General features: G+C 40.7%; 1 long non-coding RNA gene across 2 annotated transcripts in view; it reads right to left on the reverse strand.

The window, feature by feature from the left end:
* The window catches only part of LOC309489822, a 58,483-nt gene extending 32,369 nt beyond the window's left edge, over positions 1–26,114 (reverse strand). Inside the window, exons 1-4 of one of the 2 annotated variants that reach the window (XR_014202518.1) lie at positions 25,976–26,114; positions 21,011–21,065; positions 20,750–20,834; positions 8,844–8,926 (exon numbers count right to left, since the gene is read on the reverse strand). This is a non-coding gene — a long non-coding RNA (uncharacterized lncRNA). Of the gene's footprint in view, positions 1–8,379; positions 8,927–20,749; positions 20,835–21,010; positions 21,066–25,975 lie in introns of those variants that run through there. The other variant, XR_014202519.1, reaches the window with a different exon arrangement.
* Between the last annotated feature and the right edge of the window lie 341 nt (positions 26,115–26,455).

Genomic DNA, 26,455 nt, shown 5'->3' on the forward strand with positions numbered 1-26,455 from the left:
TATTATCATAATGAAGTTTCAATCGTTTGTGTCCGTATGACCTACGGGTTTCATGTGTGTCGTCTGCAGAAGCTCCTCATGATGAAGCAGATTTACATCATCACAGTCTGTTTGGCTCTTAAATAAAGAGGAATACAAGTTTTTCCACAGCAGCAATAAGCACAGATTTGATTTGGAATACTTGTTCTCTCAGTCTCTCACACACACACACACACACACACACACACACACACACACACACACACACACTCGTTTAATACAATATGCCCTATTTTGAAAAAACGCAGCATCTGTGCTCTATAAATTTGCGAGTGTTATCTCCAGTCAGCTTCACAAAGAGAAGACGAGAGAGAAAGAGAGGAAGAATTCACTCATTTCGAGTGATGTCAGCTGCATTCTAATGTCTGATGATTGCATCTCCTCCTAAAATGTCAAGTGCATTTCCATTTAAAGTGCTTGCTTAAACACCCATGAAGAGGGACACACTGGCGCTCCGTGCATAAAGGCATGAAGGGAATCTCTCAAGAGCCTCCGGCCAGAAAAAAAAAAAAAAAAAAATCACCTTTTTTCCGCAGCACCTTTAGACAATGCCTGCTAATGCTGCGTCTCACTAAAGATAGAGACCCGTCGCAGGCTCTCTGGAGCACCGACACCATCCCACACACACGCACATGTATATATAATTTGTTAAACTCAAAAGACAGGAGCCGTATATTACATATATTATCTCCCTGCAGCGTTGAGTCATCGTTCAGTCTATATTTCACCATTCATAGTGTGAGAAACTCCAATTTGAACATGCATAATTAAATTCCCACCTGCTAAGTTCAGTTTTTCCGAACTGGTTATTGAATATTGCAACACTCAAATGTCATTTTTTTCCCCCCAAAGTAAAATTCACAATATTAAACTTTCATAGATCTTAGTTAAGGTGGGTGAACAAAACAATATGAGTTTCCCAAACTAAAAAATTGAGTTTCCCAATAAAGTTATGAAAACATGTTGTTCAAAACATCCAGTTTTTAAGTGTTTTCCTGGTTATGTGAATGTGAAAGTCCCACTAGTTAATAGTTTTATCCCTTAAAACTCATCTTTGATCACCAAAATTACATATTTAAAAGTTTTTTCTTGAATGTAACTCGATTTAGCACCCTAAAAAAAGCTATAAAGCCACAAAATAAATAAATAATTAAAAGCCTAATTGCATTAGCGAGCAGCGTGAAGGATTACAGCGAGATCAGACAAGTCCAACGATATTTCATTTTGAGTCATTAGACGTGTAAAATGACACGCTTGAATAAAACTAGAGCTCGGTTACGTGAACAACGCCAACCTGTGCCAACGAATGCGAAGAACCTCCTCCATCATCCATCCATCACGCACACCTTTTCCCGAGGCCTATAAACAACATAAATGATGCGTTGTGTGGAAGCATCATAAGGGAGATTTATCGAGTGACACGTCTCGCCGTGCATCAGCCCTCTCGTCTGATACATTTTATTTAATTAGGTTGCTGATGTAAAAATGTTTGCCGTGATGAAAAGGTAAAGGCACCATAAACAACCAGCATAATGACAGCAGTTTAATGTCCAATTAGATTAAAAGGGTCTGAGAAACAACGGCGCATTGTCGACGCACGCCTTAAGAGACGTTGATGGAAACCAAACGGATGCATTTGTCCCATCGAAACATGTCTCATCAACAGCTCTGAACTCACGATTGATTTAGAGCTCTGACGAAAAACCATGTCAAAGTAGTCTGTAAAGTCTATAGGTGCATGTACATGCATGCAACGCCCTTCTGACGCAGAACTGTAGAGCTCTAGGCCTTTAGAAATAAATGTTACTGTATAAGAGCTTAAATCTGTTCTACTAGATAAAGAAGGCATTTAATGTGTATTTTTTCAGAGCAGTGTGACAGAAGCCTGAACAGACCACAAACATTCTGGGCCCTATTTTAACGATCTGAAACGCAAGTATCAAGCGCAAAACGCAAGTAACTTTGTGGGCGGGTCCCGGGCGCTGTTGCTATTATACCGGCGGGATAAATGACTCGCACCCGACGCAAATCTAAAATGTGTTGGTCTGAAGTCGCTTCATTATTCATAGGTGTGGTCTGGGCGTAACGTGAAATAAACCAATCAGAGCGTCATCTCACATTCCCTTTAAGAGCAGGCGCGCTTGTTCCATGGCGGATTGCTATTATAACGGCGGATTTGCCAGACGCACGCCAGGAGCGGTTCACAGCCGAGGAGACCGACGCTCTCGTCAGGGCCGTAAAACACAGAGAAGTGACATTGGGGATGGAGAAACACACACAAATTAGCTTCGGTTAAACAGGTGTATAATAATTTGGGTAAATGTGTAAGCTAGATTTATGCCTATTTTTTCACATCTTCATCTTCTAATTTACCGACATGCGTCTGTGGAGGGAAAAGTCCGCTGTGCGTCGGGTGCAAAATAGGAATGATACATGCGTCGCTGTACAAAGTCAATTGCGCTGGGTGCAAGATAGGGCCCTTACTGTTTCTCAGTCTCATCTGACCTACAAAAATCATCTACAAACCACCGACAGTCTCTAAAAGCTCTCTCGAAGTTCGTTCATATTGTTCATATCGTTCTTAAAAGTTTCTTAATTTGAATTAAGTATAAAAAAAAAATTGGGTTGATTGAATGATTCAATGACTCACTCAAAGACTTCACTTTTTTCCTTACTGGATGAATCAGCATTTTTGAACAAATCTCTTGAATGAACGATTCAATTACAAATACATTTTTAACAGTCACTTGTCGCCACCTACTGGTGTAACAATATAATTGATACAATCTTTATTTGAAGTGTCAAGTTACTTTCAAAAAGTGATTTACTCTATTTTTACGCTTCCATAGACATCCGTGTTTATATCTGAACTAAGATATCCCAGAACTTTTGTGATAATATTAATTTTTGTAAGACAGAAATAATAATACTGTGTGGTTAAAAAGTGTCATACCTAATCATGATGTGGCCTAGTTAACCATTGTTTGCCTGTGGTTAATGAGCACGCATTTCTAAAATTAATATGCATAATGGTTTCATGACTTTTATTACTTCATAATGGAATTAAGACATTGATTATGAGAGCAGACGAGATCCTGTAATCACGACAGATCATTACCGCACAGATGAAGAGCAGCGTTCCTCTTCAACGCAAGATTATGGTAATTAAGCCTCCCGTCCCGCGAGACCCGCTAACCAACACCTTCGTCAAACTAACTACTCTTCTCTGACACGGAAGGTCGACGCACAGATGCCGAGCTTCAGATCCATTCTCATGCGTTCATTGATTCACCATAACAGTCACAGATACGCAGATGCCGGCTTCTCAAGCACTGATGTCTCAGCAGCACAAACTGTCTGTTCTCGGGCTTTAATCAATGTTATCATTTCACACAGACGGCTCGTAAGTGCTTCAGTTTTACCCCACTGGCAAAATGATTTCTGAACTGTCTGCACTTTCAACTGCTGTGGCATTAGTTTATCTACGGCAGCACAATGCGGACGCATTAAAGACACGGAACAGATTGTGACTATAAAGGCTGTTTAATGCTGGAATCGGACCAGCGATCAGACGAGCTCCTAAGAACAAAAAATGTTTTGCAACGGTTCCCGTAAACTTATATAAAACTTTATTTCTGAACGTACAAAACATTAAGAGAATGTTCCATTTTATCATTTTGCAAATATCATGGGAACGTTACTTTTGAATGTTCTCTGAGCGTTGTAAAAGGAGTAGCGACATTTAAATGAGTTTTAAACAAAAAATTAGACAATTTTTAAAGTCCCCCTGTGTTAAATCAAGCTTTTGATGTAGTTGATGTGTCTATGTGGGGTTTTTAATAAGCTTTAAGACAAACCATGTGTAAATTCATAATTCGACACCATTGCTGAGTATTTTCTGACGTCACAAACTACCTTGTAACCAATCAGATCAACGTGTGATCATCAACCAGTGGATCTCTGAGCTGAGTGAGTGAGTGGAGGCGGGGCTCATTTGCATATTCATAGAACCACGCATACTAAATGAGGCGAGGGTGTCGAGTTACATTCAAGATATTTTAAGGCATGAAGAATTTTTTAAAAGCAAAAAACGGTTAAATGTGTAATTTTGGTGATTAAAGATGAGTTTTAAGGGATAAAATTATTGACTACAGGGGGACTTTTAAAAAACACAACAAGAACAATGCATAAATAACTTGAGTTTTTAGCATCCTCTGCACTTCTGGTTTGAGGTCAGTAAGATTTAACGTGTTTGAAAAGTCTCTTTTGCTTACAAGGCTGCATTAATACAGTAAAAACAGTGAAATATTATTACAATGTAAATCATCTGTTTTCTATGTGAATATCTAGTAAAGTGTAATTTATTCCTGTGATCAAAGCTGAATTTTCAGCATCATTACTCCAGTCTTCAGTGTCACATGATCCTTCACAAATCATTCTAATATGATTTGATGATCAAGAAACATTTATGATTATTATCAATGTTGAAAACAGTCATATTTGTGTTGAAACTGTGATGCATTTTATTTCTCATGATTCTTTGTTGAATAGAAAGTAAAAAAAAACAGTGTTTATTTGAAATTGAATCTTTTGTGAAGATGTAAAACAATTTTAAATAAAGTCTTTACTGTCACTTTTGATCAACTTAATGTGTCCGTATTAAAAATATGAATTAGCTTGTATATATTCCCTGATCAGCACTGGCTACTGAAAGGAAACGCAAACACTGAACTCCTCAAAAGAGCCTCTTCTAATCATAATCTCGAGCAGGAGGCGTTTAGCAGATGAGAGGAGGAGAACAGAGGAATCATTACAGCATTCGGACTCCGCTGGGAATCCGGCGCGAGGAAACAATCCACTGCGGACTGATCCAGGGAAAAAAGTTAATTACACAGGTAAGCCTGGGGGTTCATGTAAAGCGCCTGTGGAAGAGGAACAACCTCCATCGACGACCCCGAGCTACACTCGCTGCTTACCGAGACAGAAAATGTGATTGCCTTTGGAATTTCACCGGAAAAATTCGTATTTTAGCTTCAGGACACAAAGTCACCCGGAACGCATTAGAATAACTGCGTGTTTTTAGATCGGGGGGCGGGGAAATGGGCGGAGCTACATGATGAACCCAAACTAGATTTAATTTGGAGACTTTTTAGAATTGCAATTGATTGCTTGATATTAAAACTCAGGAGATGTCAGACGTCAAATGGTTTTAAAACAAAGTAATTGATCTTACCTTTCTCTCTGAGACAGGCTTAAAGTAAACGCAGTAAAACCCTGATTGATAAATTAAGACTGCTAGTGTTTATATAATCCACACTGAATTATATAAACACTGGTATTGTTAATTTAACACTGGGAGATTTACTGACTGACCAGAATCTCTATGCTGATCATCAAGGCAACAAAACACTGATTATTTGTCTTTCTAACAACAACAAAAATCCACTGGACAAAAGCTCATAAATTGCACTGTATGTCTATCACTCACAGCCTTGTTTTCATTCACATTAAATACACCATATAAAGTCCTTGAGCGTGACAATTGGATGCTTCTAACTACACAAACACTGCAAAGAAATAATTTCTTGCATAGTTTGTCTTGTTTTCCAGCACAAATATCAAAATGTTTTTTAAATCAAGATGATTTACTGAAGAAGCAAAATGACTGAAATCTTGTGTTCGTGAAAATGCATGAAAATGAAGTGAGTTTGTGCTTAAAAACAAGAACAATCAGAAAAATTATGTGATTTTTTTCTGCTTTTTAGCTTAAAAAAAAGCTTAATTTTAACCCAATCTAATTTCTAAATGACACTGATTCGACTGTGTCCATCAAACCTTTGACAAGCACGATCACAGCGAACATTCAGATCCGAGAGCAGTTGTCATGAATAGATATGAAACTTTACAGCCACACAGTATCATTATTTCTGTCTTACAACAATTAAGATTATCACAGAAGACAAGACTTATATCTTCAGTCATTTTGCTTTTCAAGTAGGCCTAAATATATCTTGATTTAAGAATGTTTAGATGTTTGTACTGGGAAACAGCTTGATATCATGCATTGCTGCTAACTAAAATGCAATGCAACTTATGTTATATAGTTATATGTGAGTAAACTTTATGGCTTTTCTCAATCAGATCATCACCAACTATAACGGTGTGAAGAGAATCTTGTTCATTTAACTGTTGATGTTTACATCTGTGTTACTGGATCAAACACACGGCAATGTGTGTGAAGTCATAGTAGAGCTGCACGATGTTGGATAACTTTGTTTGTTTGTTTGAAATGGACATCACACGATGCTTCCATGACAACTAAACAAAACGTATAGAGGGTCTAACAAAACATTAATTGCTGCTGTCTATCAAAATAATATTTGTTTAGTTTTTTTAAATGTAAAGGTGCTGTATGTAGGTTCCAGCGGCCTCTAGCGGTGATGTTTCAGATTGCAACAAGAGCACTCGTGCTTGTGTGCGTGCTCGAACTCAAGAGCGCGCACTCACTACATGCTTTGAAGTAATGTTAGCTTACCTGTCCAAAAGGATGAAAGCCAACTCAGGGTCTGTTTTTATACCTAAAACAAAGCGGAGGTCTCTCCATAATTCAAACGCTCTGCCGATGTTGATCCGTGTTTTCGTCCTGAGTCGATCCGATTGACGTTTGGCCTGACGAGCTTCAGCAGATAAAATTTGTTTTTGTTTTTTATATTTTTTGGGAGTTTATGTAGGAGTCTGTGTTGTGCTGGAGGCAGGTCGTTTTTGGGTGTTATCAGACTCCATGTCGTTAGCTGCAGTGCCGTCGCATAGACTGTATATAAAAAGGAGAGAGGCTCGGGAGCGCGCATGCACGTCACATCCGATGGATTTCGCAGAAAATCCGACCCGGAGACTTCACATAGAAATAGGAATACTGGCCTTCAGAGGTAATAGCAAAACACGACAAGTGGATCATTGTAATGTGTGATTACAACCCCTTCACACACAGGCAATAAAAAAAGGATTCATTTTAGAAGAAAAGTTACATATAGCACCTTTAAAGGGTTAAATGAATGATTCAATGACTCACTCATAAAGACTTCACTCGTTTCATTACTGCATGAATCAGCATTGTTGAACGAATCTCTTTAATGAATGATTTACTGATAAATAAATTTTTTAACAGTCACTTGTCGCCACCTACTGGTGTAACAATGTAATTGATACAATATTTATTTGACGTGTCAAGTTACTTTCAAAAGGTGATTAACTCTATTTGATCACTATCATAGACATAAGTGTTTATATCTGAACTATAAACTTTTATCCCAGTACTTCTGTGATAATCTGACTTATTGTAAGACAGAAATAATGATACTGAGTGGTTGAAAAGTTTCATACCTATACATGACAACTGCTCTCGGATCTGAATGTTCGCTGTGATCGTGCTTGTCAAAGGTTCAACAGAAACATGAGAATCAGTGTTATTTAGGAAGTAGATTGGGTTTGTGTTTTGAATCGAGATCGCGATCTTTTAAAGTATAATCAAGTCACAGTCGGATGGTTGTCGTCTCGTTCAGCTCGGCAGACGCAAGATCATTAGCCACACTGAGTCTGTGACACCGCAACCTTACAGTTGTTGCCAGATTTGTCCTCGGAGCAGTCGCGTCTACTCTAGTGAAATCTGTCCATTAGCGTGACAGAATGACGGTCGATGGGGAAATATATCGGTTCCCCCGCGGCGCGCGAGCCAAAAGCCTCTCAGAGCCTTAACAAGCCGAGTCCGCTACCAATGACCTCATGATGATCCGTCAGCGTACAGTGTCACTCACTCCATCTAATGCAGACAGACGACACACTATCAGAGAAGATGAGTGAGACGGAGAACTGATATGACTTAATAAAGACAAAGATGAAGTATCACGGCGCAGCTGTCTTTGTGATGAGTGACGATAATCACAGACCCGTCTCATTTCTATCAGACGAGCAACTACTGTATACATTCATCAATACCTCATTACTGACTTAACCTTGACATATGAAATAATTGGCAGAAAATCAATTTAGTGAACATTGAGACAAAATATAAAAAGCATATGTTTTTTGTTGAGTATCATATGATTCATCAGGGCTTTACGTCTCATATAGTGCGAATATAGAGGAAGAACAGCTTGATTTTATTCAGAGGCCCAAACTGAGCAAAGATATGCTGTTTGCTGCAGATGCGGATATTTATATGAAATTCTGGTGCTTGTAATGTAAACCAATGACATCTTTATAACAGTATAGCAGATACTCACATAAAATGCATTTAAATATCAATATCTGTCAATAATATGTTTTAGTAGATTATTTAAACGCTTAGTTTTATGATCTGTAGTTTTGAAACATTTAATGCAATACAATGATGATTGAGAGATGAACAAATAAACCTTCCTCAAAAGCCTGATGATCATATTTGATACATTTACATAATAAATGATGTCTGGATAATCAAGTAAAGCTTCTTCAGTCCAGCTGAAATATTACTAACAATATCAAAGTTAATCTTAGATTTACTTGATAATATCAGAGCAGATTTGACAGCAGAAAGACACGTGAAGCTCGAGCTGTTTGAGCATGAGGAGATCGAGTGCAACAGGTTTATCAGATCATGTTCATCATTTAGAGGCTTTAAAAATATGATACAGTAGCTTTATAAGGATTATAAAGGCTTATATCATGAATGTTAATTATGTCATGCTGATATGATATTCCAGTCACAAGATGTCATCATTACGAGTCAAACTTTCACCAAAGTCATAATTCATAAATTGAGCACTTACCAGTTTCTGCCAGTAAATCGCTTATTCTCTCCGGACGAAACTCACATCACTATAGCAGGACGAACTCATTCACCGTCGTCTGACTGAACATAGAAACACATGGAGAAACACATCAGGAAAAGTGTGAAAGAAAAACATTATATTGAAGATTAAAGGCTACATTTAATATAGTTTGTTCATTTTTATTAACAGTTTCACTGATGTTATCGTCTTAAGCATCAGAAGCTTTACAAACACAGGGCAAAAATAACAAAACATGAATGAAGCCACTGTAGATCAGCTTCCATAAGGCGTTATCTCCACGTTTGAGAGTTTAATCGTATAATTCATCCATCAATGTGCATCAGACGACTTTAAATGCCATCAGCTAAACACTTCTGCTGTGAAATTTCAATAATATATTTATTTATTATCATTTTCATTGTGATATATTGCTTTAGCAAAGACTAATCTCTAGAGAAAATCAATAAAATTATTATGCACTTGAAGTGATGAGGATTGCATTCTGATTGGGTGTGACCCTGAAGACCCGCCCACAATTCCACTAGTGCAAATGAAAGTTCCGTGCAATAAAACATGATTTATTTTTGCCACTGCCTTGATTAACATTTACTTAATTATAAAGGAAAGTACAGTACAATCACAAATGAGATCTCGTTGATAATATATTTCAGTTGTTTCTCTTAGATTGCAACATGATGAAATGGAAAACCAAGTCTCTTAACATTATACATTAACTCTCTCAACGATCTCCATTAAGTCTCCTGAGACGTGAAGAACATTTGAGCAACACATTTTTCCCCTTAGCGTATTATAAAGATGATAACTAAGCTTAAAAATGAATGTGTTCAGCATTAGAGTCACGCAACCTTGTCTTTCTGTTGCTCTTGTAGTGTCTTTTTCAGATGAGCATTGTGAAGTGAAGTGGCAGAGCCTCAGGCGGCTCATCTTTTCTTAATTTAGCTGCTTTCCCGAACACCTGCCTGACCTCTGACCCCTGACCCCTGAAGGACGGGATGGGTCAGATGCAGAGAGCTGAAGAGTTTATAAAGAAAATATAAGATGGCAGCAGGTGCAGAATGTTTGTTTACAGAGACTTTCCGGATTTTTCATTAGCAATATTCAAGCCGACAGGAAACCCTGAAATTACTTCACATATTCATTACCTTGCACTCTAAAAAATCTTGGGTTATTTTTTCTACCCAATTCCTGTGTTGAGCCTTTTAGGTCAATTTTTTTGTGTTATTTTTCTGTGTTTGGGTAGTTTTTGTGTTACTCAGATCCTGGGTCAGACTTAACAACCTAGTGTTCTGGTAAGTTTTGTGTTACCCAGATCCTGGATCAGACGTAACAACCCAGTGTTTGGGTAGTTATTGTGTTACTCAGATCCTGGGTCAGACGTAACAACCCAGTGTTTGGGTAGTTATTGTGTAACCCAGATCCTGGATCAGACGTAACAACCCAGTGTTTGGGTAGTTATTGTGTTACTCAGATCCTGGGTCAGACGTAACAACCCAGTGTTTGGGTAGTTATTGTGTTACCCAGATCCTGGATCAGACGTAACAACCCAGTGTTTGGGTAGTTATTGTGTTACTCAGATCCTGGGTCAGACGTAACAACCTAGTGTTCTGGTAAGTTTTGTGTTACCCAGATCCTGGGTCAGACATAACAACCCAGTGTTCTGGTAGTTTTTGTGTTACCCAGATCCTGGGTCAGATGTAACAACCCAGTGTTTGGGTAGTTTTTGTGTTACCCATATCCTGGGTCAGACATAACAACCTAGTGTTCTGGAAAGTTTTGTGTTACCCAGATCCTGGGTCAGACATAACAACCCAGTGTTCTGGTAGTTTTTGTGTTACCCAGATCCTGGGTCAGACGTAACAACCTAGTGCTCTGGTAAGTTTTGTGTTACCCAGATCCTGGGTGAGACGTAACAACACAGTGTTTGGGTAGTTTTTGTGTTACTCAGATCCTGGGTCAGACGTAACAACCTAGTGTTCTGGTAAGTTTTGTGTTACCCAGATCCTGGGTCAGACATAACAACCCAGTGTTCTGGTAGTTTTTGTGTTACCCAGATCCTGGGTCAGACGTAACAACCTAGTGTTCTGGTAAGTTTTGTGTTACCCAGATCCTGGGTCAGATGTAACAACCCAGTGTTTGGGTAGTTTTTGTGTTACCCAGATCCTGGGTCAGACATAACAACCTAGTGTTCTGGTAAGTTTTGTGTTACCCAGATCCTCGGTCAGACGTAACAACACAGTGTTTGGGTAGTTTTTGTGTTACTCAGATCCTGGGTCAGACGTAACAACCTAGTGTTCTGGTAAGTTTTGTGTTACCCAGATCCTGGGTAAGACGTAACAACCTAGTGTTCTGGTAAGTTTTGTGTTACCCAGCTCCTGGGTCAGACGTAACAACCCAGTGTTCTGGTAGGTTTTGTGTTACCCAGCTCCTGGGTCAGACGTAACAACCCAGTGTTTGGGTAGTTTTTGTGTAACTCAGTTCCCTTTCGTAGGGAACTCGCACTGCGTCGTTGAAAACGACACTTTGGGGACGCTCCCTTAGCGTGCGCCTCTGAAGTATGAATGAAACTAATCCAATCCTGATTGGTGTTGCGTCATGACGTAACATGTGACGGCATAACCGGATGCATAAAAGTGACGCTGGCACACACACATTAGCTTTTGCTCTTCAGCAAGCGTTCTCTGTGAAACTGTCTGTCTTATTTGATGTTGTTTGTCTGTTGAAATCCACTATATTATGCGAGTGGAAGATACACTAAGTGTGTGCACCCCTGCCCTATATTTCTCACGGGTGGGGACACGCATCAGTTGTGTGTACACTGTTTAGGAGCGCAGCACGCACAGGCAGCTCTCGAGGGGGCTGTCTGTGAACATTGTGAAAGTACTCCCGATTAGAGTGCTGCGCTCCCATTTGGCTATTTTTTTTTCTGATAAAGGCCCCGCGGTTCGGGTTCCGCGTCCGTTGAGGCAGCGCGGTGGCTTATATCGTGGGGATCGCAGAAGGATCTCACTGATGAGAACGAGACTGCCGAGGCACTTTCTCGTTCATCATCCGCAGATTCTATAACGCTCATGACGCAGAAGTCCGCGATGGGGTTTCTTCTGCCCGTGACGAGTGCCCGATGCTCGAGCTATCTGCTTCTGAGGAAGTGGATGTGCTCAGCATCGGGATCGAGGAACATGAGTCACACTCGCCGGTGTTGTTTGTAACCCAAAAATAAGAATTGTCCCACTGCATTGCATTACAGAATCTATAGTAGATACAATAAGATTTTGTGTGGGTGCGAGGCATGCACAGTCAGCTCCTGAGGGTGCTGGCTGCGTGTTCATTGAGAAATATCTCGACGCACACAGCCGTGCGTTTCGGGTGTTTCAACCTCGCGCCCGTTGACTTTCTTCTCGAGAGATGAAAGCCAAATATATTGTGAACGACTCGAATCTCGCGTTTGCCGAGGCAGCGCGTAGATTACGAGTCTGCAATAAAAGGGACACACGCGATCTGTGAAATAATACTGTTTGGGTGCGAGGCATTCACAATCAGCTCCTGAGGGTGCTGGCAGTGTTCATTGAGAAATATCTCGGGCGCGCGTGCTAAATTCCGTGCGCTGTTGGATGCTTCAACCTCGCACCTGATGACTTTCTTCTCGAGGGATGAAAGCCAAATATTATAACGGCTCGAATCTCGTGTTTGCCGAGGCAGTGTGTAGATTACGAGACCGTATAAATAAATATTAAAACAGTATTGTCTGGTGATTATGGCTGCATTTAATTCTATGAATTAAAATTATGGAATTGAAATTATGGAATATATTATCTGATATTTTAATTCAGCCTACCATCTAGACCGTGTTTCACTTATCCAGTGTTTTTGGCTGCATTTAATTCCGAGGAATTAAAATGATGAGCAGCGAACGTCGAAAATCGTTTTCGATTTTTTCCCTGCCGGTCCTCCGCATCAGGGTATCGAAAACGAGACGAAGATGGCTGTCCCTCCCGTGGAGGGACGAGCGAGAATCGCTTCTCCGCGGAGTCCTCAGGAAATCGATGTTTGTATCCAGCGTCAACTGCGCTTCGGGACGCATCGGTTTTCAGCGAATGCACGCTGTAGGGCCCGCCCAAAAAGGCTTGCGGCCAAGCAGTGTTCCTGTCCGCATATCGGAAACTGTTTTCGATTATTCCCTGCCGGTCCTCCGCTTCAGGGTGTCGAGAACGAAACCGAAAGAGCCTCCCCTCAGGGGGAGCCCTCAGGAAATCGATGTCTGTATCCTGCCATAAAGTGCGCTTCCGGCCACATCGCTTTCCAGCGAACGCACACCGTGGCGTTCGCCCCAAGAGCTTGCAACAGGGCACCGACTATGGTCACAAAATCTTTCTCGACTTTTTCCTGTTGGTCCTCCGCTTCAGGAGGTCGAGAATAGTGCTCGAAAATCACCCGAGGTCAGTCTCGAGGGGCTGGTTCCCTTAGTAGATTTTGTAGAAGAATGGCAATGCCTTCCGAATATATCTATATGGGTCCTGAATATTATAAAATATGGGTACAGACTGCAGTTCGGTCACCGACCTCCCAAGTTTGCTGGGGTGGTACAGACTGCAGTGGTTCCAGAACAGGCTCGGGTTATGGAACAAGAGGTACAGACTCTACTGGTCAAAGGGGCCATAGAAATTGTTCCCCTACCAGACAGGGAGTCCGGGTTTTTACAGCCGGTACTTTATAGTTCCAAAGAAGGATGGCGGGCTGAGGCCGATTTTAGATTTGAGGCAGTTGAATCGTTCTCTGAGGAGATTCAGGTTCAAGATGCTCACTATTCCCATCATCGTGAATCAAATCAGATCCGAGGATTGGTTTGTCACGATAGATCTAAAAGACTTTTCATGTCTCTATCCTTCCACGTCACAGGAGGTTCCTGAGGTTCGCTTTCGGAAGCGTACCAATATCGGGTTCTTCCGTTCGGCCTAGCACTCTCTCCCCGCACGTTCACTTAGTGTATGGATGCAGCGCTGGCTCCACTAGGAGCCTTCAGGGCATCCGTATTATATCGATGACTGGCTCATATTGGCCCAGTCTCGAGAAATGGCAGTTCGGCATCGAGATGTCGTTCTTGGCCACATTCAGAAATTGGGGTTGAGACTCAACACTAAGAAAAGTGTGATAGAACCAGCTCAGAAAACTACTTTTCTGGGCGTGGTATGGAATTCGGTTACGATGCAGGCACATATGTCTCCCGCAAGTATCGAATCCATCCTGACCATGGTGTCAGGGATAAAGCTAGGCCAGGCCATCACTGTAAAGCAATTTCAAAGACTGCTGGGCCTCATGGCAGTGGCATCCAACATAATTCCTTTGGGCCTTCTTCACATGAGGCCCCTTCAGTGGTGGCTCAAAGCCAAGGGGTTTTTCCCCCAAGGGGAATCCGCTCTGTATAAAAAAGGTTACGCGCAGATGCCTTCGTTCCCTATTAATATGGAAGAATCCTTGGTTCTTGTCCCAAGGGCCAGTATTAGGGGCGTCATGTCGCCGGAAAACCGTTTCGACAGACGCTTCCATCACTGGCTGGGGTGCGGTTATCGGCCGCTTTGCCAGGGGTCTGTGGCAGGACCATCATCATTCTTGGCATATAAATTGCCTAGAAATGTTGGCTGTGTTCAGGGCTCTGAGGAGCTTCCTCCCAGACATCAAAGGTTACCACGTCTTGATACGTTCGGACAATACATCAGTGGTAGCATATCTGAACCGACAAGGGGGACTCAGAGTGCGCCCTCTATCCAGATTGGTACATCAAATTATTTGATGGTCCCAAGGGAAAATATTATCTATAAGAGCAATATATGTCCCGGGGGTTCAGAATCAGGGAGCAGACATCCTGTCGAGGCAGGGGCTGAGGCCCGGGGAATGGAGACTCCATCCAGAGGTGGTGGAGCTGATATGGCAGAGGTTTGGACCAGTGGAAGTGGAGATGTTTGCGTCTTGAAGGAAGTCCCACTGTCCACTTTGGTTCTCCCTCACTCATCCAGCCCCGCTGGGGTTGGATGCCATGGTACAGGCCTGGCCGAGGCTTCGCCTGTACGCTTTCCCCCCGATCGCTCTGCTCCCGGGAGTCCCGGAGAGGGTCCTTCAGGAGGGCATCAGTCTTCTTCTGGTAGCCCCGTTTTGGCTGGCCCGAGTATGGTTTTCGGACTTAATTTCACTCCTGATAGCTCCGCCATGGCAGATTCCTCTGAGGAGGAATCTGTTGTCTCAGGCGGAGGGCACTATATTCCATCCTCACCCAGAGCTGTGGAAATTGTGGGTCTGGCCTCTGAGGGGGCTCAGTACCTAGATGCTGTTCTATCATTTGGGGTGCACGGAACCATACTTATCTCTGGGGTTCCGTCTACTAGGAGATTATATGGCCTTAAGTGGAATGTATTTCCACTTGGTATAGAGAGCATGAGTTAGGCCCAGTTAACTGCCCAGTGGCTTCAGTTCTGGAGTTTCTTCAAGATCGTTCTCTGCGAATCTCTCCCCGTCCATATGGATGGTGCACATGGATGCCATTGCGGCGTTCCATGCACCACTGAATATTGGGCCTTTGGGGAGGCACCATCTGGTCATACTATTTCTCCTTGGTACATAGAGGATGAGGCTGACAGTCAGGTCCAGGGTTCCTTCCTGGTATCTGGCGGTGGTTCTCGAAGGCCTATCCCTGGCTCCCTCCGAATCCCTTCAGTCGGCTTTGCCTAGGACCTCACATTCAAGATAGCCTTTCTCTTAGCTACTTCTTATAAAGAGACTGGGAGATCTCCAAGCCCTGGCATTAGTACCAGCTTGCTTGGGGTTTGCCCCAGGCGAAGTTAAGGCCATCTTGCATCCGAGACCCAGCTATGTGCCTTAAGTGCAATCTAACATGGCTAGGTCCATGGTCCTGCAAGCATTTCATCCTCCACCACATGTGTCGGCAGAAGAGAAGAGGTTCCTTGCTCTGCCAGTCAGAGTTCCAAGTATTACCTTGAGAGGTCCTCTTCTTGAAGGAGGTCAGACTTACTGCAGTGTGTTTTGGATCACCTAATAGGGGCTCCCGGCTAAACAAACCATAAGAGGCCTACAAGGTGCGCAGTTTGCCTTCACCTTTGGCCGTAAGGGCTCATTCTACTAGAGGCATGGTGTCCTCTAGAGCAGTGGTTCCCAAACTTTTTGAAAGCATGGCACCCCTTTGTAGTGTTTTTTTTTCCACGGCACCCTAACCCAATTAAACTAAACGAACATATGTGCATACATATATACAATTATATCCAGATGAGCAAACAACCAATGAAGCATAAACAGCAGCATGAATTTATTATGAATGCATTACAACAGACATAATATGAGGCGAAACAACCCCTTCAGATGAATCATCAGTCCATTAATAACTGGACACACGTCAACAGACTGATTTTAACCAATAAGGCTACTGTATGTGAGAATCATTGGAATAAAACAGATTTAAAGATACTTAACTCTTTAAATAATAATAAACAACTCCAAATATTTTTGCATATGTTGGTGTTTTGATATGATTTTAAAATATGCTGTAAACAGGGTTAGCCTATTATAGTTTTGCATTTTTTCATTAGTTTTTATTTCGTTTTGACTTTTTGTTTTCAAATTCAGTTTAGTTTTAATTAGTTTTTAAAGTGGGTTTGCTAGTTTAGTTTAGTTTTTAGTTTTTGAAAATGCTTAGTTTTCGTTTAGTTTTTATTAGTTTTAGTGTTAGTTTTAGTCTTTTTTTTGTAATTTGGGTTATTTGTCAGGGGCAAGATTCAGAAAGACATAATGACATAACATTATTTAATATTTGAATCACAGCTAGTGTTTTGACATCGACAACCACAACCAAAAAGTGCATTTTTCCTCAAACTTGCGACTAGTTAACTTTCTAAAGAAGGCGCAATCGCTTCTCGGGTCGACAATAACACACTGACAAATTTATATTCAGAATTTAAAATATTTTTATACCACTTTTTAATGTGTGATTGTGTAAAGGTGTTCACAAGATAGAGAGACCAACCTTTTTCCCGTGCGTTTTTTCCCACCTAGTTTTCGTTTTTTCGTTCGTTTTCGTTAACGATTATAACCTTGGCTGTAAAAGGTTATTATATGGTACGATAGTTATTTTAGGCTGTTTAAATTGGAAAATAAAGCTGAGATTCTGCGGCACCCCTAGCCAGTTGTCACGGCACCCCAGGGTGCCGCGGCACCCACTTTGGGAACCACTGCTCTAGAGCCCTCTTCTCGGGAGTGCCCCTCCAGGAGATCTGTGAGGCAGCCGGTTGGGCTACCCCGCACATTTTATCAGGTTTTATAGTCTGCACCTCCCTAGTACGCCTGGCGCACGTATGCTCTAGTCCTAGCTGAGTGTCTGAGATCAGTTTCACTCTAGGGCAGGCCTTTTTCGGTGCGTGGCCTAGTTGGCATTCGTTCCCCAAAGTGTCGTTTTCAACAACGCAGTGCGAGTTCCCTACGAAAGGAAACGTCTCGGGTTACGACTGTAACCCTTGTTCCCTGAGGAGGGAACGAGACACTGCGTCGTCTTGCCACGCCCCTCGATGCCTAGGAGCAGCTTGCTTCATCGCGAGGCTAATGTGTGTGTGTGCCAGCGTCACTTTTATGCATCCGGTTATGCCGTCACGTTACGTCATGACGCAACACCAATCAGGATTGGATTAGTTTCATTCATACTTCAGAGGCGCACGCTAAGGGAGCGTCCCCAAAGTGTCGTTTTCAACGACGCAGTGTCTCGTTCCCTCCTCAGGGAACAAGGGTTACAGTCGTAACCCGAGACGATCCTGGGTTAGATGTAACAACCCAGTGTTTTTTAGATTGTGTGCAACAGATGAAAACATCTCATAAATGGACCTGCTTGCTTTTGCATCCTGTCAAACAACTGAATTTTGTGATTTTGTGAATCAGACTTGATCTCAGTTCAGTGTAAATATTTCACATGCTCCCGAATGCTTGTGCACAGTCTGTTCTGTTTCATAATTCACACAGGCCAAGCTCTTAGAATCTCAGCTAATGCTCAAACTGGATGTGACAGACGAACACTCTCACTCAACTCTCAACTCAAAAAGGTCTGCAAAGCTTCGAAGATCAAAGTGCACAACAATTAAAGTTATTGTCTCCTAAAATAAAGAATCCGTGCAACCCAGGATGAACCCGTGCGAAATATGTGGGGGTCCGGGGGGGCTCGACCCCCCCAATTAACCCATGAGACCCCCTGAAAGCCTTAAAAGCAAAATTTGAAGGGGGTCTCAAATTGTGTCAAAAAAAAAAAAAAAATTCGTTATCGAAAACATTTACGTTGATGACTTTTTTCCCCTGACCAAGACAAGGCGATGAGAGATGACACCCACGTCATTAAACGATAACTGTGACTATATCAACACATGCAATATCGTTGACAAAAAAAGACGAGACTTTACTTACGGTTGCCAGATTTCAATAATTGAAACCCCAGTCAGAGCTTTTCAGTTAAAAGAGCACGTTTTCTACCCGGTCTTTTCAATAGTATCTGGCAACCATACGCACGCGCGCGCTTACTACACTTCTGAAGAAGCGTGGATGATCTGAAAACACAGACAAGTAAGCTGGAGTTCCACGATCTTCATTTGAGATTTTCATTGAAAAGACTTTCTCTCATTTTTATTCATCAAAGAATCATGAAAAAATTTATCATAGTTTCCAAAATATTAAGCAGCAAACTGTTTTCATATTTCTGAAGGATCATGTGACACTGAAGTAATGATTTTGAAAATTCAGCTTTGACATCACAGGAATAAATTACATTTTGAAATATATTCAAATAAGATTTTAAATTGTAATACTATTTCACAATGTAACAAGTTTTACTGTATTTTTTTTATCAAACAAATTCAGCTTTGGTGAGCATGAGCTCTTTATAAAAAAAAAGTGTTCCTTTGTGCACTGGCTAAGGAGCATGAGTCAAACTGAAAAAATAAAACCAAAGTTTTTCTGAGGTAATGTGTTATGTAATCTTGTTAAAATGGATTTCATAAAATTGGTATCGAAAAAAGTATCGTTCAGGAACCGGTATCGAAATCAAGGTATCGGTTTCGGTATCGAAATTTTTTGAACGATACCCAGCCCTACTGTTCGTATAACTGTGATCAAGAGCTGAGATTCAGATATGATAATGAGCGTTTACTTTCTGACCAATCACAACAGACTGAGGCCGCCTGACCAATCAGAGCAAAGTAGACCAATCATAACAGACTGGGTCATCTGACCAATCAGAGCAAAGTAGACCAAACACAACAGACTGATACCAGGGGCACCTTCAAGTTCAAAACGATGCGCACCGGTGTGCACCGGGGTTTGAGATATGTTTTCTCTTGTTTGGTGGGTGTGTCAGAACTGCAGTCCAATCAGCAGCAACATGTATATAAAGCACGCGGTATTAAAGTGAACTCGCACAATGGGTTCAACGAAAGTAATTTACAAATGTGTTCGATGCAGCTCGGTATACGCAACAACTGAGGATATTAGAAGACATGTTTGTCGTAAGTTTTATTGTAAAAATATAGGATATCAACATAATGATGTAGTTGTTTATATTTTTAGCTTCATTGCAAGTGTATGACATTTGGAATAGAAATAAACAATGGTAATTAAGTGCTTTTCATAAAAATAAGAAAGAAAATACAGGGTATTAAAACAGTATGACCTACAAATAAAGTCAGTATGTGAGGCTAAATAGATGTGTTATAGTCTGAATTAGGGAAGATGTGTGCTTCAGTTTCAGCAATCCCTTCCCTCGACTGGGATGTTCTCGTTTGTTCTGGGCGGCAAGTGCAGGCATATTTTGTAGTATTAAACACATATTTATACCGACTTCATCAGGCTCCGAAAATTCTTCACAAAGAACACAAAGAATGGCCTTCTCAGCTGCCATAGTTGCAACTCTTGCGTCATCACAACAGTGTGTTCAACGCATCATCGTTTCTGTTTAAAAAACGTTGTGCAACGTTTTGTCGGGGCTGAACGCAGCCCAGCTAACCAATCAGACCAATCACAACAGACTGAGCCATCTGACCAATCAGAGCAGTGTAGACTAACAGACTGGGTCATCTGACCAATCAGACCAGGGTAGACCAATCACAACAGACTGAGCCATCTGACCAATCAGAGCAGAGTAGACCAACAGACTGGGTCATCTGACCAATCAGAGCAAAGTAGACCAATCACAACAGACTGGGTCATCTGACCAATCAGAGCAGAGAAGACCAATCACAATCACAGAAAAGAGCTGATGCTGCAATGAATGTTATGAGAAAATAAAGTGTTTTTTAAACTTGGATGCATGTGAACCTGTTGTAGGAGACGACATTAGTATTAATTTTTTTAATATGGTTATAGTGTTTTAATTAATATTTATTTCAGATTTAGTTTTTTTAGTAAGAGTTTTAATTTAGAAATCTTGCCTTTTCAACTAACTTTTTGTACATTTTATTTGATTTCAGTTAACTTTCAAATTGATATCAAGTGATGAAGAAAATGTGTTTCTTTACGGTTTTTAGTAGTTTTAGCTAACTATAATACTTGATTAAATGCTTCTGATGTGAACAGAACACATCTGGCAGGGAAAAAGAAATGATCTGATTGTGAATTTGCAATCTTTAAACCAATAGTTTAGCACAACTCTCTCCCTTCACATTCAGTTCAGACTGTGTGTCCATGCTGCTTAACTACAGGTTTAAAAACAGAACAAGTGATTGCCTGAGTCTAGACCTGATGATGTCACTAAAATAGCAGTACTTGTCGTTTGCGTGAGTGCACTTATGGCTTCATTAGGCATGTTGTCATGTACCTTCGCCACCCACCGGCAACCATTTATACTGTATACTCACCTGGGAAGTGATTCAAACAGGCGAGTCCCTGCGTTCTCAGAACGGGCCGTGTGGAGGGGTGACGCTCGTTCTCCAGGTAGAGTCCCTGTGGATAAGGTGGACACATTAATGACCATCTGCTCAGAGAGACCCAGTCAACGGCTCTTTAATGAAGACGAATGTGAGGTGGGCCGGTCCAGGAGGCGATCAGCGGGGGTCTAATGACACACCTTCAGCTGCTAACCTGCCACCCCACTGTGACTGATGGGGAGAAACACTCACACACTCCTCAGGATCCACTCAGGAGATCTTCCAGTACAAGAGCACATGCTTCACACTGCAAAAAAAAAAGTGTGTTTGTGCTTAAAACAAGAACACCATAAAAAATCTCAGACCTCTCCAACTCAATTTCTAGTGACTGGTCACATCTACATTTTTCAACTGGCCTGATTTCATTTCTGCGAATTGAATTTTGAACAATCTGTTAAAGTCCCCCTGTAGTCAATAATTGTATCCCTTAAAACTAATCTTTGATCACCAAAATAACATATTTAAACGTTTTTCCTTGAAATACATTTCTTATTTCTTGACATACTCAAATTATATATTCTTATAATATGCAAATGAGCCCCGCCTCCACTCACTCACTCAGCTCAGAGATCCACTGGTTGATGATCACACGTTGATCTGATTGGTTACAAGGTAGTTTGTGACGTCAGAAACACCAGCGATTTCAAAGCGTGTGTTTGAGACTGTCTTTGGTTCACTGCAGTTTTAAGGAGAAAATACTCAGCAATGGTGTCGACTTATGAATTTTAGGGCTGGGAGAAAAAAACGATTTACATAGGTATCACGATTTTTTTTTAAACGATTAAAAATGTTTTATTACAGAATTTATATTAATTTAAATTCAATTGCTTTATTTTTTGTCCTTGCTTGTAGATGAGGTTGACAGAAGTTAGCCACTTTTGTTTCAACAGAGGATGAAGTGTGTCGTTATCTATGAGTGTTTAGTAATATAACGTAATATATGATGTAATATAAGTGGACGCGTGAAAGCAACATGAGACTGAATGATCACCACAGGGGGAATTTAACATGGGATCAGTCACAAATATATTGAGCCAATTGAAAAATGTAGTTTACCAAACCCTGCTGTTGGTCCAATTAAATATTTTTAAAATGTAGAAATTGTATTTCTCACTGTCCCAAATTTTTTTTTTATGAAAAACATAAATACATTAACAAAATACAGAACACAGACAACAGGGAATACATTTTATCGTATCACATTATTAACAAATCAATTCCAACACAGGATACTTGGTGAAAATGCCTTATTATAAAACGGATAGTTCCGGTCCTTGATTCTGATTGGTTGAGCCGCGTTCGAAGCCGTTGTAAATAGGCTTGTTCGACTTCGTGCAGCTCTGCGCAGACCAATCGGCGGCTGACTTGAAGCAGTGCATGCCGGTTAGAAATTTTGTCCGACTTGATACAGCGCCGACTAGGGATGTCCCGATCCGATCACGTGATCGGAAATCGGGCCCAATCACGTGTTTTCAGACTCGATCGGAATCGGACGTTACCTCCCGATCAGGACTCGGATATATATGTATATATATTCTCATTATTTTTTAACACATCTATAGTTATGCGGTGGCACAGAGTTCCGCCGGTTTCACACTGCATGCGAGCAGAGCGTAAGCAGCGCAGGAGCAGTGCGTATGGTGAGCAGGAGCAGGACACGCGCGTTTTGCTTTCACACTGGCAGCGTTTGTCACGCGCGGCTGAACCGCGGGTTGTGTACAGACAGAGTACTTGATAAGTTGGCATTGCTTTATTTCGTTTTCAAATACATTTAAGAGAAAAGACTTGTCAAGAAGCTTATTTTATTAATAATTTCATATAACTTTTGGTTCATCTTTGTTTTTATTGTTCTGGCAACAAGTTTGTTTTTGGACATTTGTTTACTTTTTAAATTGCTGTTGGTCATTTGATTGACTGTTTAAAACACAATAGATATCATCAATGCACTTTTTGGATAAAACCGGTGTATTTTGGCCATGATCAATGCATTGTCACTTTAATTCAGCATAAGCGGTGGGTATTTTAAGTTGAGGTGCTATTCGTTTATATATTATACTTTTTTTATATTTACTGTTGCACTAAAGTCCAAAAGTGAAGAATTTATGTTATTTATTACTTGATTGTTCAAGCTACCTCACAGAAGTGCTCTGTTTGATAACAGAGTTGTTGAATGTTAAAATAAGGTGAATTTAAATAAAAAATAAGGAACATCCTGGATCTGTTTTTTCGCTCTTCTTTATTCTTTTTTTATGTATTATAGAAGTATCGGATCGGGACTCGGTATCGGTAGATACTTAAAATCAAATGACTCGGACTCGGGGGCAAAAAAACCTGATCGGGACATCCCTAGCGCCGACGCCACGTAACTGTGACGTATGCCATCAAAGTACCGCGAGAGCGATTCGGGAGTAGCCGGAGAACTCAGCCAGCGCAGCTTCTCAAGAGCGGCTGCACTGGGCTGCAGGAGGGCTGATGATGACACAGCTGTTCCACGATTGGCCGGATTCACCGCATGACAACGATCACGTGTGTTTCGTGTTTATTCGAACACCTTTAGTTCCTCTAAAGCTCACAAATCAGTTTTTTATAACAGTAAACACTCTTTTCATGTAGTTGCGATGTTATATTGTGTCATGTTTATCAAATTAAAACTGATTAAAAAACGTAGACTCCACTTAATTGATAGTAGCTTATGTTGAACTTTATTCTTGTTCAAACAGACGCTGTATGAAGCAGTACATTTAAAGTATTGAATGAAAATGTCTCTGAAACATCTGTGTATTATTTGGCAAATATTGCATTTATTTCACTTCAGCTGTGGTAAAGTATGCAAACACCACGTGAGCGGTCACTAAGAACCAGAAAGTGTCCGACTTCACGTCTCCGTTTGCAGCTCCTCCCCGCCTGCACGCGGCTACTCTCGCCGATCGGTTACATCCAGCCGCAGCCGATGTCCAACACACCGAATTACTCAACAAACACACACCTGTGACGCAACAACCGTTTGTAATTCCTTGTTTCTGCATGTGTTGCTTGATCAGGGGCGGACTTTACCATTAGGCAAAGGTCGGCAATTGCCTTGGGCCCCGAGCTACCTAGGGGCCCCCAAAATGCCCCATTAACTTATGCTTAAGTTTTTTTTTTTTTTTTTTTTTTTTTTTTTACTTTTCACAAATTATATATTTCTAAAACTCCATTTGCAAAAATGGCATCAAATCATTAGTCGCATAAAGGAGGGGGCCCCCCACCTCACTACATTGGACTATTCCATTATCTTACGCATCTGCGAAAGTGACAAGCCTGTATTGCGACAAAAAACTGACAGAGAAAAAGAAGTGTGACAGAGTGTAAGGAGTAGTAGAGTAAAAATGAAGCGAAGCTACCCAAGCGGTGCTGAAAAAAGGAGGACAAATTGCCGAATAAGGTAACAAACTTGTTTTGTGATGCCCGCTGACAATGACAACAACGCTAACGATACAGGAACTACACAAACAGAGCAAGATGAGTCTAAACGTGAAAATGAAAAGTTTCGAAGTTACCCAAGAGTCTCAAATAAAAGAAAAAAAAAGACTCGGATACTGTAAGTATTTAGGAAAGCTGCTAACGATGACAAACTTTTTTATGGCTAGGAACAACAAACGTCCAACGCACAGAAAAATCGTGAAGCAAAACAGAGCAGTTTAAATTACTTATGATATGAAAAATCTCAGCTCTCGGTTTCTGTCAATTCTATTACGAAATTCAAACAATAAATACCCTTTGGAGCTTGTAATGTGACGTGACCGATCCCTAGAGGCACGTGAACTGATCATCTTCGGTAATAACTTACCAAAATGTAGTATATTCCTTATTCATAAATAATATCGACCAATCAGTGTTTTTCAACCGTGGAAAGAGGTAAAACAGCTGGAGAACAATCGTCACATAACGTTACCTCAGGAAAGCCATTTAATTACCATAATATAGGCTATAGCATGTTAGTTGACTAGAAAAATAAGATATAAAGAGTATTTAGCTAAATATGTGTAGCCTACTATATTACTTATTTAGTATATTGTTTACTAAAACGCATTATGTTCATAGTTTTTTTTTTCTTGAGAAAAATTAACGTCTATCTTGTGTACCTAATATGTATCTAAATGAGCCAGTATTGAATCAAATCACAAGAATTGAATCGAAATTTGTCAAGCAAAAATAAAATAAAAACAGAGCTTACCAGAAATTGTACCATGTAAACATTGTGACGTTTCTGTTTAGGTGTGAATAAGAATAAGTGTATGCAAGGTTTAAAGGGGAAGCTTTATTTCTCCTCCCCAACCTTTACCTGCCATTCAGTCTGTAAAAAAAAGATTTTTAAAGGTGCAGTGTGTGATTTTTAGACGTCACAATATGTCGATCTTCATAGAAGGGGGTTCCCGCGGTCATGTAGGCCTAGATATAAATGACTCATTCTAAGGTAATAAGAACATAACGGTTCATTAAGTAAGGTTTTTATGCACTGAAAACATAGTTATATATTGCATTTATGTCAATAGATCCTCAGAAATATGACACATTGCACCTTTAAAGATCGGATGGGGGGCCCATACATACCTTCGCCTTGGGCCCCCAATTTGCTAAATCCGCCACTGTGCTTGATAATAGCCGATAATAATAAACTTTATTTTACATATAGCGCCTTTAATAGCAGCTTCTCAAGGGAATACAATGTATAGGCTACACAAAGAAAAACAAAGCATACAAAAAAACCATGTAAAAGTCAATGGTAGTTTTGCTTTATTGTTTATTTCTTGGAACATATTTCAGGACTGCTTAAAGTTACTGACACTAGAGACAAAACAATTGTTAAAAAATAAATTCACGTGCTTGAAGTGTTTAATAGGCTGATAAAAAGGCAATTGCCCCGAAAGAGGCTGCAATATAACAAAGAGTTCAGCGGTCGCATGGAACAAATATCACACAACAAATTACATATCATAAGTCGATCAAACAGTATTTTAGACATGCATGACATGAGGGAAATAAAACTATTGGCTATCATTAGATAATGATGTGGTAACCGGGAAAAAAAATGATCACGAAACCAATGAATGCATGAACTCGCGATTCTACAAAATGCCTTTTAATCTTTATAATTTCAGTGCTCAATATACTCACCATAACGTCTTGAGAATTGTGTCGATGAACTTCTGTATTCTCTTCTCTTGGAAAAGTTTGTGTCGATGAACTTCTATATTCTCTTCTCTTGGGGAAGTTTGTTTCGATCTTCAGCACCGGCTGGTTCGGCTTTGCTCGCTTTCCCGCCCATGCGCATTTGAATTCTCCATACCAACGGTTTTTCTCAGAAACGAGGGCGCTGCCATTAAGTTCCGTTTTTGCGGTCGCTCTGTATATTTCTATGGCGCTGCTGTCAAGGAGTAATTAGCTTTTGAAGTGGATTTACTTAATGTAAAGTTAACGAAAGTTATCATGAGGACTGTAATGTTTAAAGCAGATGACTTAACAAATGTCAGTTGAAGGGAAGATTTTTAAACGAGCCGTTCATTCATAAACACGCAAAAATCGCTGTGAAAATACAGACCGGAAGTCAAAAGACAACGAGCGCAGCGCTGAAAAGGGGCGGGGCTACATAAGGTC

This window comes from Leuciscus leuciscus, assembly GCF_965113295.1.
Source record: "Leuciscus leuciscus genome assembly, chromosome: 24".
NCBI classification, from domain to species: domain Eukaryota; kingdom Metazoa; phylum Chordata; class Actinopteri; order Cypriniformes; family Leuciscidae; genus Leuciscus; species Leuciscus leuciscus.